Genomic DNA, 10,501 nt, shown 5'->3' with positions numbered 1-10,501 from the left:
ATAACTTGTGAAAGTTTACTATCGGTGAAGGCTGTGTTTTACTGCGTAATTGTAAAAAGAGAAAGCGATAGAATTATATATTCTTTTCTCAGTCATATTTAATGCCATTAAAAATTAAGCAATACCATATCCGTTGTCATTGATGGTTATTATCGTATCAGTAAATTTAGACACTGGCCACCGTTTGGGGTAGGTTGAGGAGGACAGTGGTTGCTGTGATTTTTACAAGATAAGCACGTTTTTTTTATAACTTTCATTAAAAGAAATTTATTAACGGTAGAAGATTTGGTGGAAAAAACAGAAATTTGTCAATAAATTTTCTTTTTTTTTTCTTATGTCAGAAAGCCAAATTGTTTGAAAATCTCTTAAATTTCAAACGGTCAAATTCGAGAAGAGTTTGTGATTTTCAAAGTTTATAAACAATAATAGCGTTGGCAATTTTTTGCAGGAATTAAAACGAATTTTTTTTTTCTTGTAAAATAGATATATATGTTTTCTGAACTGGCCAGAATTTCGTTTTGTTCAGTACTTTAAAACCATTCATCATGTTCATACACTTTCAGACTACAAATACATATAAAAAAGCATCACATTTCAAATTTACTTTTAAATTTTAACAGTCATGGATATTCCTAATGGGAACATGTCTTAAAACACACAATAATATATGCCTATATTAATGCTTTCGACGGTTTTTAGGGACCCAAAATTGGTAATATTCAATATACCATAAATAAAGAAAACAGTAGTACACATGGTATACCGGTGTTCAAAAGTCATAAATCGATAAAAAGAAAACAAATCTGGGTTACAAACTAAAACCGAGGGAAACACATCAATTTTAATATAAGAGGAAAACAAAGAAACAACAGAAACACTGAAGTGCAACAAAAACAAACGTCAACACACATAAAAACGAACTATTTTACAACAACTGCCACACCCCCGACCTGGCACAGGACACCCCAAGGAAAAACGGTGGACCGAACCCGGTCCAATGACAAGCCAAACCCTCCGCCTTATGACAATGCTACAAAAATCGCTAAAAAGACAACACCACGCCACAGAAATACACGCAAGAACACCCACCTCGGAGAAACGCACAAACAAACAACATTATAGCCGACACAACATGCAAACCGCAAAACAACAACGATCATATTCTTTCAACCACAACATGCATAATCACCACATGATATAAAAAATGACGCGCATACGTAAATAACATGCAATCTCGAACGTAATACAATTATTTTCAACATACTCGTCCAAACAATTTTCATGACAATGATGTTATGGAAAGGTTATTTTATAATTATTTGGATTACGAACGATAAGACATAACAGATTATCCAATCGAAACTATAACAGAAACATCAAAAATAAAAATATAAGTGTTGGTTGAACTAAATACCGAGACACGTCGTATAACAATGCCAATTCACACTCGGTATAAAAGTCATATTCTGGAATATACAAATGATGGTATTGAAATGCACTTATATAATTATTTGGACAACAAACGATAAGACTTAACATATTATTCAACCGAAACCATAACAGAAACATCAAACATAAATACATGAATGTTGGATGTACAAAATACCAACACACGTCGTATAGCAATGCAAACTCACACTTAAACATGTTACATAGACATATAAGGCAATGGTGAATTTCAACAAGGTTTTGGCAAATGATGCACGAACCCCTGCCCTTTCAATGATGAAATTAAAAGAAAGAAAAAACGAGAGGACGTTTTTGGGGTAAACATTTTTGTATGCCATTAAAATATACACCCTTAGACGACAAGGGTCCGTGTATGGTCCGTGTATATTTGCGTCCATTCGTTTCTCGTTTTGAAATACCAAAAACAAAAAACAAAAAACGAAAGTGTTTTCATTTTTCGTTTTTGATTTCTTAAAAACCAAAATGAAAAACAAAAGTGTTTTCGTTTTTCATTTTTGATTTAAAGAAAACCAAAACGAAAAACGGAAGTGTTTTCATTTTTCGTTTTAGTTTTTTCAAAAACCAAAATGAATATCAAAAGGGTCCGTGTATATTTGCGTCCATTCGTTTTTCATTTTGAAATATCAAAAACAAAAAACTAAAAACGAGAGTGTTTTCATTTTTCGTTTTTGATTTCTCAAAAACCAAACCGAAAAACAAAAGTATTTTCATTTTTCGTTTTTGATTTCTCTAAAACCAAAACGGAAAACGAAAGTGTTTTCATTTTTTGTTTTTGATTTCTCTAATACCAAAATGAAAATCAAAAGTGTTTCCGTTTTTCGTTTTTGATTTCACTTATGATGCATTTTGTATGAAATTTTAATTATTTCTCGTTTTATTATGTACAATGTTTTCCGTTCTTGTTTCACAGTTATTGACAGTAAATAAGGCCAATGTAAACACCCCGGTATAATTTCAAAATAATGTAGACAAAATAGACCGCCTGACTTATGAATTGAACTACGGTGATAAATGAATCAAAGCCTTTCAAATTACCTTGTTTATATCTTTACTAAAAATAAAAAATATTATAATTCAATATTAAACGAATCATAAATTTAAATTATACAATATAATATTATATTAAGATGGTACAAATAGATAGATAGATTACAACATTACATTAACAAGGGAGGTTACTACTTTTAAAACTGATAAGAAAACTAGCCCAGTCGTTAAAGTATACATGCACAACGGTTATCAGATCTATAGTATTTAAATCGAAGTTAATGTCGACGGATGCAAAAGTCTTTATCAATTTGAACAATAAGGGTGCGTGATCTTTTCTTTTAAGTTGAGAAAGGTTGATCTAAGATGATTAGAATTGATGACCAAGCCATCTGCCAGTATTATACGAACATCCAGGACGATAATGTGTTTTGCTTGATCAATTGATTGAAAAACAAATTTGCGCAATTTCACAATTAAAACCGGGATTAGCATTCAATCATTTTGCCATTCGGAGCCTATTCGGTACTAGTTTTGCTTATTTGTGAAAGTTATTTGGTGACCTTAACTGGAGGGTGTGGATGGGGGTTTACGGAATAGAGAATAGTGGTAAAAAAATATAAATAAAAGAGACAATGAACCAAGACATAAAAAAATAGAATAATGAGGTGTTTAAATATGAATAGAACAAAATAATTGGCAAAAAGTAAAAAGAAATAAAGAATAGAGATAAATGGCATAAAACACTAATTAAAGAATAGGGAAAATGGTATAACATATCAAAGAATACAGAAATGAAGAACCCCGTATCCAGACAATCGTACTAGTTGCCTAAACCGTCGATATTTTGTCTCCGGTAGATTGTTATTGGTTATCATACGTTTTCTTTTTGTTTCTATGCCTATCAATTTAGACGTGAGCTTTCATAATTTGCCAGCTTATTACATTATAAAAAAGACAAAGCCGAACTTCACCCTGGATTTTTTCTCAAGTAGACCTCAGCTACCCACCCTACCACACCATTACCGAAAAGTTAATAAAAAAAATTCTACGGCAATACTTTTGTCCGCACTAGGTGCAAAGGTAAGCTGTGTAGCTGAGGTTTACAGTAGAACAAATCCAGGGTGTTGTTCGTCTTAGTTTTTTTTCTAAAGTAGGTCCAAAGTTGAGGTCGGTTACCCTACCCAACCCTTCCCGAAAAGATAATAAAAAAAAGTTCTACGGCAATACTTTTGTCCGCACTAGGTGCAAACGTAAGCTAGAGATCTAGCGCCTACTTGAGCAAAATACCTAGTTAAGGTATAGCACAGGTTATTTTTTTTAAAGCTAATAAACAATTTCCTTGTCCACCATACTTTGAGTACAAAAAAATATACCTTTCGTCCAATCATAAGTAAGCGAAATCCACTGGTTCAGAAGTAGAATGTTTTGTCAAAACAGTTTTTGTGAGGCAAAAAAAAAGTTAAAGAACGAGTGAAACTTTCTTTTCTTCTAATGCAGAACAACAGTTACTTTTCATGAGCTATTTTATAGGATGCAGAGAAAATGGTAAGCTATTTCACACAATAGCGCAATTTTGCCAACATTTAAGTTAATTTCATAATTATTTACGATTCTATATACACTCAAAAGTGTTGACTATTTAAAATGTAAAGCGTGCAGCACGCTGTGTGATATATTGAAAGCGATTTCTATTGCATTTATATAATAAATGAACAAGAAATGAAATTTTAAAATTCATTGAATATTGTCTTTGACTGCTTAATTATATATTAAAAACTGATAATATAGTGGTTATATATTAATAAAAACATCTGAAGAACGTTTGAATCTTATGCAACATTTGGGTTTATATAAATGTCTGAAAAACTGGCTGCTAGCGAAGTGGCTGCTAGCGAGTGGCTGCTTGCTTGAGCCTGCTCTTACAAACTCCGCATTTTCATTCACGTCTTCACATTACAGGTTGCCTCTCCTTGCCAAATTATTGGGTTCCAATAAACGTTTAGCAAATTATGCCAATGTGCTTTCCCATGGGGTTTTATGCAGAACAATTACCGGAAATCTATGGTAGTTTGCAAAATAATTGTCAAAATCGAAATCTTACTGAACAAAGTAGATACCCACGTGAAATTAAAAAAGGTTGAGGCATTGAGAGCCAAATAAGTTTTCATATTTCACATTTGTGCGTGTCTAATTGTAATCAGACGTTCATTGTAGAGTTCCAAGAAGTTTACAAATTAATTTAATACAAAGGCAAAAAATAATGTAAAGTTTCATTGGTGAAATTAAGACTGAGAATGGAAATGAAGAATGTAAGAGACAACAACCCAACCAAAGAGCAGAAAACAGCCGAAGGCCACCAATGGGTCTTCAACACAACAGGAAAATCTCGCAACCAGAGGCGGGCTTCAGGTGGCCCCTAAATAAAAATGTATACTAGTTCAGTAAAAATGGACACACTAAAATTAAAATAAAAAAAAAAATATAAGACTAACAAAGGCCAGAGGCTCCTGACTTGGGACAGGCGCAAAAATGTTAAACCTGTTTTGTTAGATCTCAACCCTCCCCCTATACCACTATAGCTAGCCAATGTAGAGTAAACAAACACACAGCAATACGCACAGTAAAACTCAGTTTAAAAGAGGTCCGAGTCCGATGTCAGAATGGGTAACAAAAGAAACTAAGCAAAAGGACAATGATTCATGACTTAACAAAGGATTACTAGCAGTAACTGACATGCCAGCTCCAGACCTCAATTAAACCAATGGGTAACAAAAGAAACTAAGCAAAAGGACAATGATTCATGACTTAACAAAGGATTACTAGCAGTAACTGACATGCCAGCTCCAGACCTCAATTAAACCAATTGAAAGATTATGTCTTCATCACATGAAAATCAAGCACAATCCCTCCTGTGAGGGGTTTAGTATCATACCTTCATAAAATTTATGAGAAGAAAATGACTCGTATAATGCCAACAACTGGTTTTAGAATTAATGTGGTTATTACCGATGCAAAAACCCTATAAGTGAATCAATATTAATACAAAAATATGCCATCTTTAATGAGCCTCCTCATGGAGTTTTTGATTATGTGGTTACTTGGCTGTTTTTTTTTTGTGTGTGATTATATGATTACTAGACCAAATATTTCATGATTATTTGATTATCTAGGACTGTATTTTAGATTAAATAATTAATTACCAAGTTTGAAAAATAAATTTATGTGTATAGCAAACATACAAAATTTGCCTTGAAAGACGTCAATGTTTTTCGACTCGCTCCGCTCGGAAAAATTGTTAAGAATTAAATCCGAAGATTGAACGCTTTTGTCCAGTAATCTTATAAAAATTCATACATATATTAACGTGCTCATACATATAAGTATAACGAAATCAGAGATATATTTTGTAATTAGATTGGTTCGTCAAATAAGTACTTTTATCTGAAGTAAATATACTAACTTCTTTAATAAAGGATTTGAACTAGAATGTGTCCATAGTACATGAATGCCCTACTCGCACTATCATTTTCAATGTCCAGTGGCCCGTCAATTTGCGGTCAGAACTTTAACTTGGCATTAAAATTAGAAAGATCATATCATATGGAACATGTGTACTGAGTTTCAAGTTGATTGGACTTCAACTTCATCAGTGTTCATCAAAAACTACCTTGACCAAAAACATTAACCTGAAACGGAACAGACGGATTAACGGAAGAACGAACGGACGCACAAACCGAAAAACATAATGTCCATAAATAATACATAAAAAAGTACTGAAATTGTATGAAGGTCTGGTAAATCTCAATGAGACCAAAACTAGGAATATCCAAATAAAGTTTCCTGAAGTCAAAAACAACTTCCCCCACCTGAAATCTATTTCCACTTCTTCTGCACTATTGTATTTATCAATAAATAATATAAATAGAAATTGTATGCATGTGAATTAAAAACGGTTTACTTTTACAAATTGTGACTTGGATGGAGAGCTGTCTCATTGGCACTCATACCACATCTTCTTATATCGATATATGTCTTTATTCAAAACTGCACATCTCCTGAATTTGTTTGTGATAGGAGCTGTTTTATTGACATTTTAATAAATTATGATTTACAATTTGAGCTTGCTGATTTTTGTTTTTTAGGTTGACCGATTATTCGCAATTAACGACCCTTTGACTGATAATTGTTATGACAATTGAGCTATTGTGGATCTTCATTGTTATGGTTGTAGAGCTATCTGGATTGTTTGTACATTAATGTCGTATGATGACTTTCCTTATGAAATTGCGTTTTGTTCCAGTTGACAAACATCTTGCCCTATACATGCTTTAATCAGCGTTTATAGGTGTCTAGATTATGTGCAATAATTAAAAGAATAAGTACCAACCTTCTCGTTTATTCTAATACCATTAAGAACAAGAAATAGTGGCGGGGTTGAATATCTTTGCAAACCACCACTTTGTTTTTGTCGAAATAGTCTCAACATTGCTCATTCTCCCTTTTTCACTACCATATATGCTTTGCTACACAAAGGTACAGTTGTATTGCGCCAAATCAAATATTGAAAAATCTACCATTGTCTTCAATTTAGTATGGGTATATGAATATTGAAGTGGCCATCTGTTTCCTTAAACGATCAGTACGTATACCGTAACATGTGTACCTCAATTAAAAACAAAATTATAATTAATGATTTTTGTTATTCTATATTATGATAATAGACCTACAAAAAAATAAAGATTTCAAAAGTAGATTTTTTTTTCTAATAGATGGCATAATAAAATTTTGAATATGTTGTACTGCATGCAGGGAAAGACGAAAAACTACCCATATTTCCTTGATTTTTCTAAAGGTATTTAGTAAAGACTTTCGTCGACTTTTATTTAATGCCTCATTGGTCTGAATGCAACATGTTGGCATCGAGTGCAGGATGTTATGCGTTCAATACCTGCCCAGGTCAAACAAAGTACGAAACATATATAATATCTTATTTAGTCTCGTTATTTGAGAATTTTGTGCTGATGGCAGCTCATTGATTGCTTCTGTTAAATTTGTTCAATTTCATAGAATCGGGACGATTTTGAGGTTGATATATTATTCATGTACCTGACTATTGTTGAATAATGTATTGTTATTGTTGTATTGATGTTTCGTTAATGTATTATCCACATCTCTTTTTATTCATACTAAACATTTAAGTGGCTATCCAGGTATTAACACTTATCGTCTTAATCACTTTACAACTTCTATTTTATCAATGCACAGGGTCATGCCTTTCGCAGACTGTGGTTTATATATACGTCGTATTTAGGCTTTACATTAGCTTTTATTAACTATGACTGTGTCCTTTGTGTCTTTTATAGTTGTTTACTTGCACGTTGTTAGTTCTAATCTGGTTGAGTATGATATAAAACCTATTAATAGAACACAGAACATATGTTTTATGTTGTGAATGCAAATGTACCTTGACATTTTTCAGGCCCAATGGATTGTGATGTATGCCCTCCACCCGGCATTGGTGCATGTGTAGAACTCGGTGGTTGTCCGACTGGAAAACTACTATGTTTTAACGGGTGTGGGCATACCTGTATGAATCCTGTAAAGGGTAAGTGGTGAATTCTTAACCATTGAAAACAATTGCCAAATATTTCAATCATTCATAAGGGGTAAAAGTACAAAAAGAAAACTTCACATCGAAGTGAATGAGACAACAATTAATTAACAGTACAGTACCTAGCAAGCAGTGAAAATTAGTATATATGTTTTTGAAACTTGTTAGCATGGCGTTAAGTCCATAGCATAACAAAGATAGAAACGATCCAAACATGACAATGGGGGTCTGATCAGAACCCGTACGACATTGGCTTATCATGAGAGTAATTTACAGATGAGATTCAAAGAAACCACAAGAAACGAATTAAAGGACAAACGAAGACGATATACAAAAAAAATTAATAGATATGTAATTTCTTGATTTTCTTAAGACAGTATCTCAAAATTGATACAAAAATTATTCAACAAACAATTAGAATGGGTGAATTGAAAATGGATCGACACAATGTGCATTGTGAAAAAAGAACCAAAAAAAAAATGAAGTATACAAATCATTAAATAAAACAATAAAAAGTTGTCAATTAAAATCAACTAAGCACCAACCATATTAGAAGCGAACGAATTAGGGGATTATGTGGGAGTATTAAAAACCTTTATAATTGTTGATTAAAAATTTAGATTTTTCAAATTTCATTTTAGTGTTTATTTTTAATCTATTTCCACATAATTTCTAGACTTGTGTTAATCTTTGATTTAATCCGTTCGAAAAAAGGATTTGTGAAAGTACCTTCGTTTTAAATTGACTGGGGAAAAATATTACCTCGTAACCATGGTAACTGTTCTACCAAACCATATATTGTAAGTTTTGAAATAAATAAAATTATTATCATTTGTAAATTGACAAGAGAGAAGAAATTTAGATAGCCTTACCTTCTTTGAATTTTCCGAATTGTAGATGCGTACTTAAACAGTTTGCTATTTTTCAGGTTGTTGTGATAAATAGCTTTGAAGATGGATCTAAAGAATAAACTGTAGACATATAACATACGACTACAGACATCAGAGATTAAAAAATAATAAATTGAATATCAATTTCTTCCTTTTGATACTTATTTGATATTTACATTTACATACAAACTTACCATATTCCTCGATTCCAATTTCCCAGTTTAAAAACAAAATTCAGGGAGGTCTAGCCATCGACCTGTACCCTTTTATCTGAATTTTCGACGATTTTTAGCGAAAAAGTGACAAATTAAGCCCTCCGTAGATATCGAAGATGACATTATTCTGAACAATCCTTTTGACACGATCTGTATATAGACATACACTAAAGGTTATCTTACCAATGTTGTAATTAGATCTTTGAATATAGTTTACATTGGCACTAATATCGATTTTGTCATCAGTAAATTAAAACATAACTAAATGTGTATTCTTTTCAAACGGGATGTATAAAGACACACCCACGTTCGTTTTGATCTATAAAGAGGTTAAACTCCTAACTATCCTACTGTTTGTCGATACATTTATTTTTGGCATTGCACTAGTCATGTCTTCTTTGACTGTCCATGACGTTAAAATATTAAATCCCTGGGATGTGTTTTAGTTGATTTTAGTCTCTGATGCATGATTTTTTATTATTAGTTGTTTTGGCTTTTAACTAGCTGTCAGTAACTGTGAGTACTCTCAAATCGTACTTTCTTGTTTATTTGACCTGTTGATACTAATTGTATTGCTTTTTGTTATTTAATGTTATTCAGGGTTATATCTGGTCTATATACCAGCTTTTATAAGTGTTTTGTATTACTATAAATTTTCACTTCGTACTATTAACATCAAAATTATTTATTTTGTAAAAATATTTTCTTTCTCTATTGGAACTGTATACGTATACCTAACTACAAAATTATTTTCATTTACCTGTGTTTAAAGTTATTGCAAACGGCTGATATTTTTGTTCGAGCAGATTGTTTTTTCTTAGATTGTTTAACATTTCATAGCGGTATAACATGTTACTTTTATTATTCTTCCCTTAGTTTATTTATTTTGTATTTACATTGTATCATAGGTCAAATTTATTTGTTCAGTGTATGTTCACTGGTATTAATATTTGATTGAGTTAAGCTATTTCAGTTGATATTTTATAGTGTGTCTATGTTGTGATGTTACACTATTGTTTCAGAAAAAGGGTGAAGGTTTGGTACCATTAAAACTTTTAAGCCCGTTTAAGCCCGCTGCATTTGTTTGCACCTGTCCAAAGTCAGGAATCTGATGTTCAGTAGTTGTCGTTTGTTGATGTGGTTCATAAGTGTTTCTCGTTTCTCGTTTTTATATAGATTAGACCGTTGGCTTCCCCGTTTGAATGGTTTTACACTAGTAATTTTGGGGGCCCTTTATAGCTTACTGTTCGGTGTGAGCCAAGGCTCCGTGTTGAAGACAGTACTGTGACCTATAATGGTTTACTTTTATAAATTTTGACTTGGAT

The 10,501-nt window shown here is 32.2% G+C and overlaps 1 long non-coding RNA gene across 1 annotated transcript; it reads left to right on the top strand.

The window, feature by feature from the left end:
- The first annotated feature begins 7,943 nt into the window (after positions 1-7,943).
- LOC127711991 (uncharacterized) lies at positions 7,944-9,111 on the top strand. The gene is made up of 2 exons (XR_007986918.1): positions 7,944-8,065; positions 9,000-9,111. It is a non-coding gene; the product is annotated as an uncharacterized LOC127711991 (long non-coding RNA).
- The last annotated feature ends 1,390 nt before the right edge of the window (positions 9,112-10,501 follow it).

This window comes from Mytilus californianus, unplaced genomic scaffold, assembly GCF_021869535.1.
Source record: "Mytilus californianus isolate M0D057914Y unplaced genomic scaffold, xbMytCali1.0.p SCAF_8, whole genome shotgun sequence".
NCBI classification, from domain to species: domain Eukaryota; kingdom Metazoa; phylum Mollusca; class Bivalvia; order Mytilida; family Mytilidae; genus Mytilus; species Mytilus californianus.
This window is presented reverse-complemented; position numbering and strand designations above follow the sequence as displayed.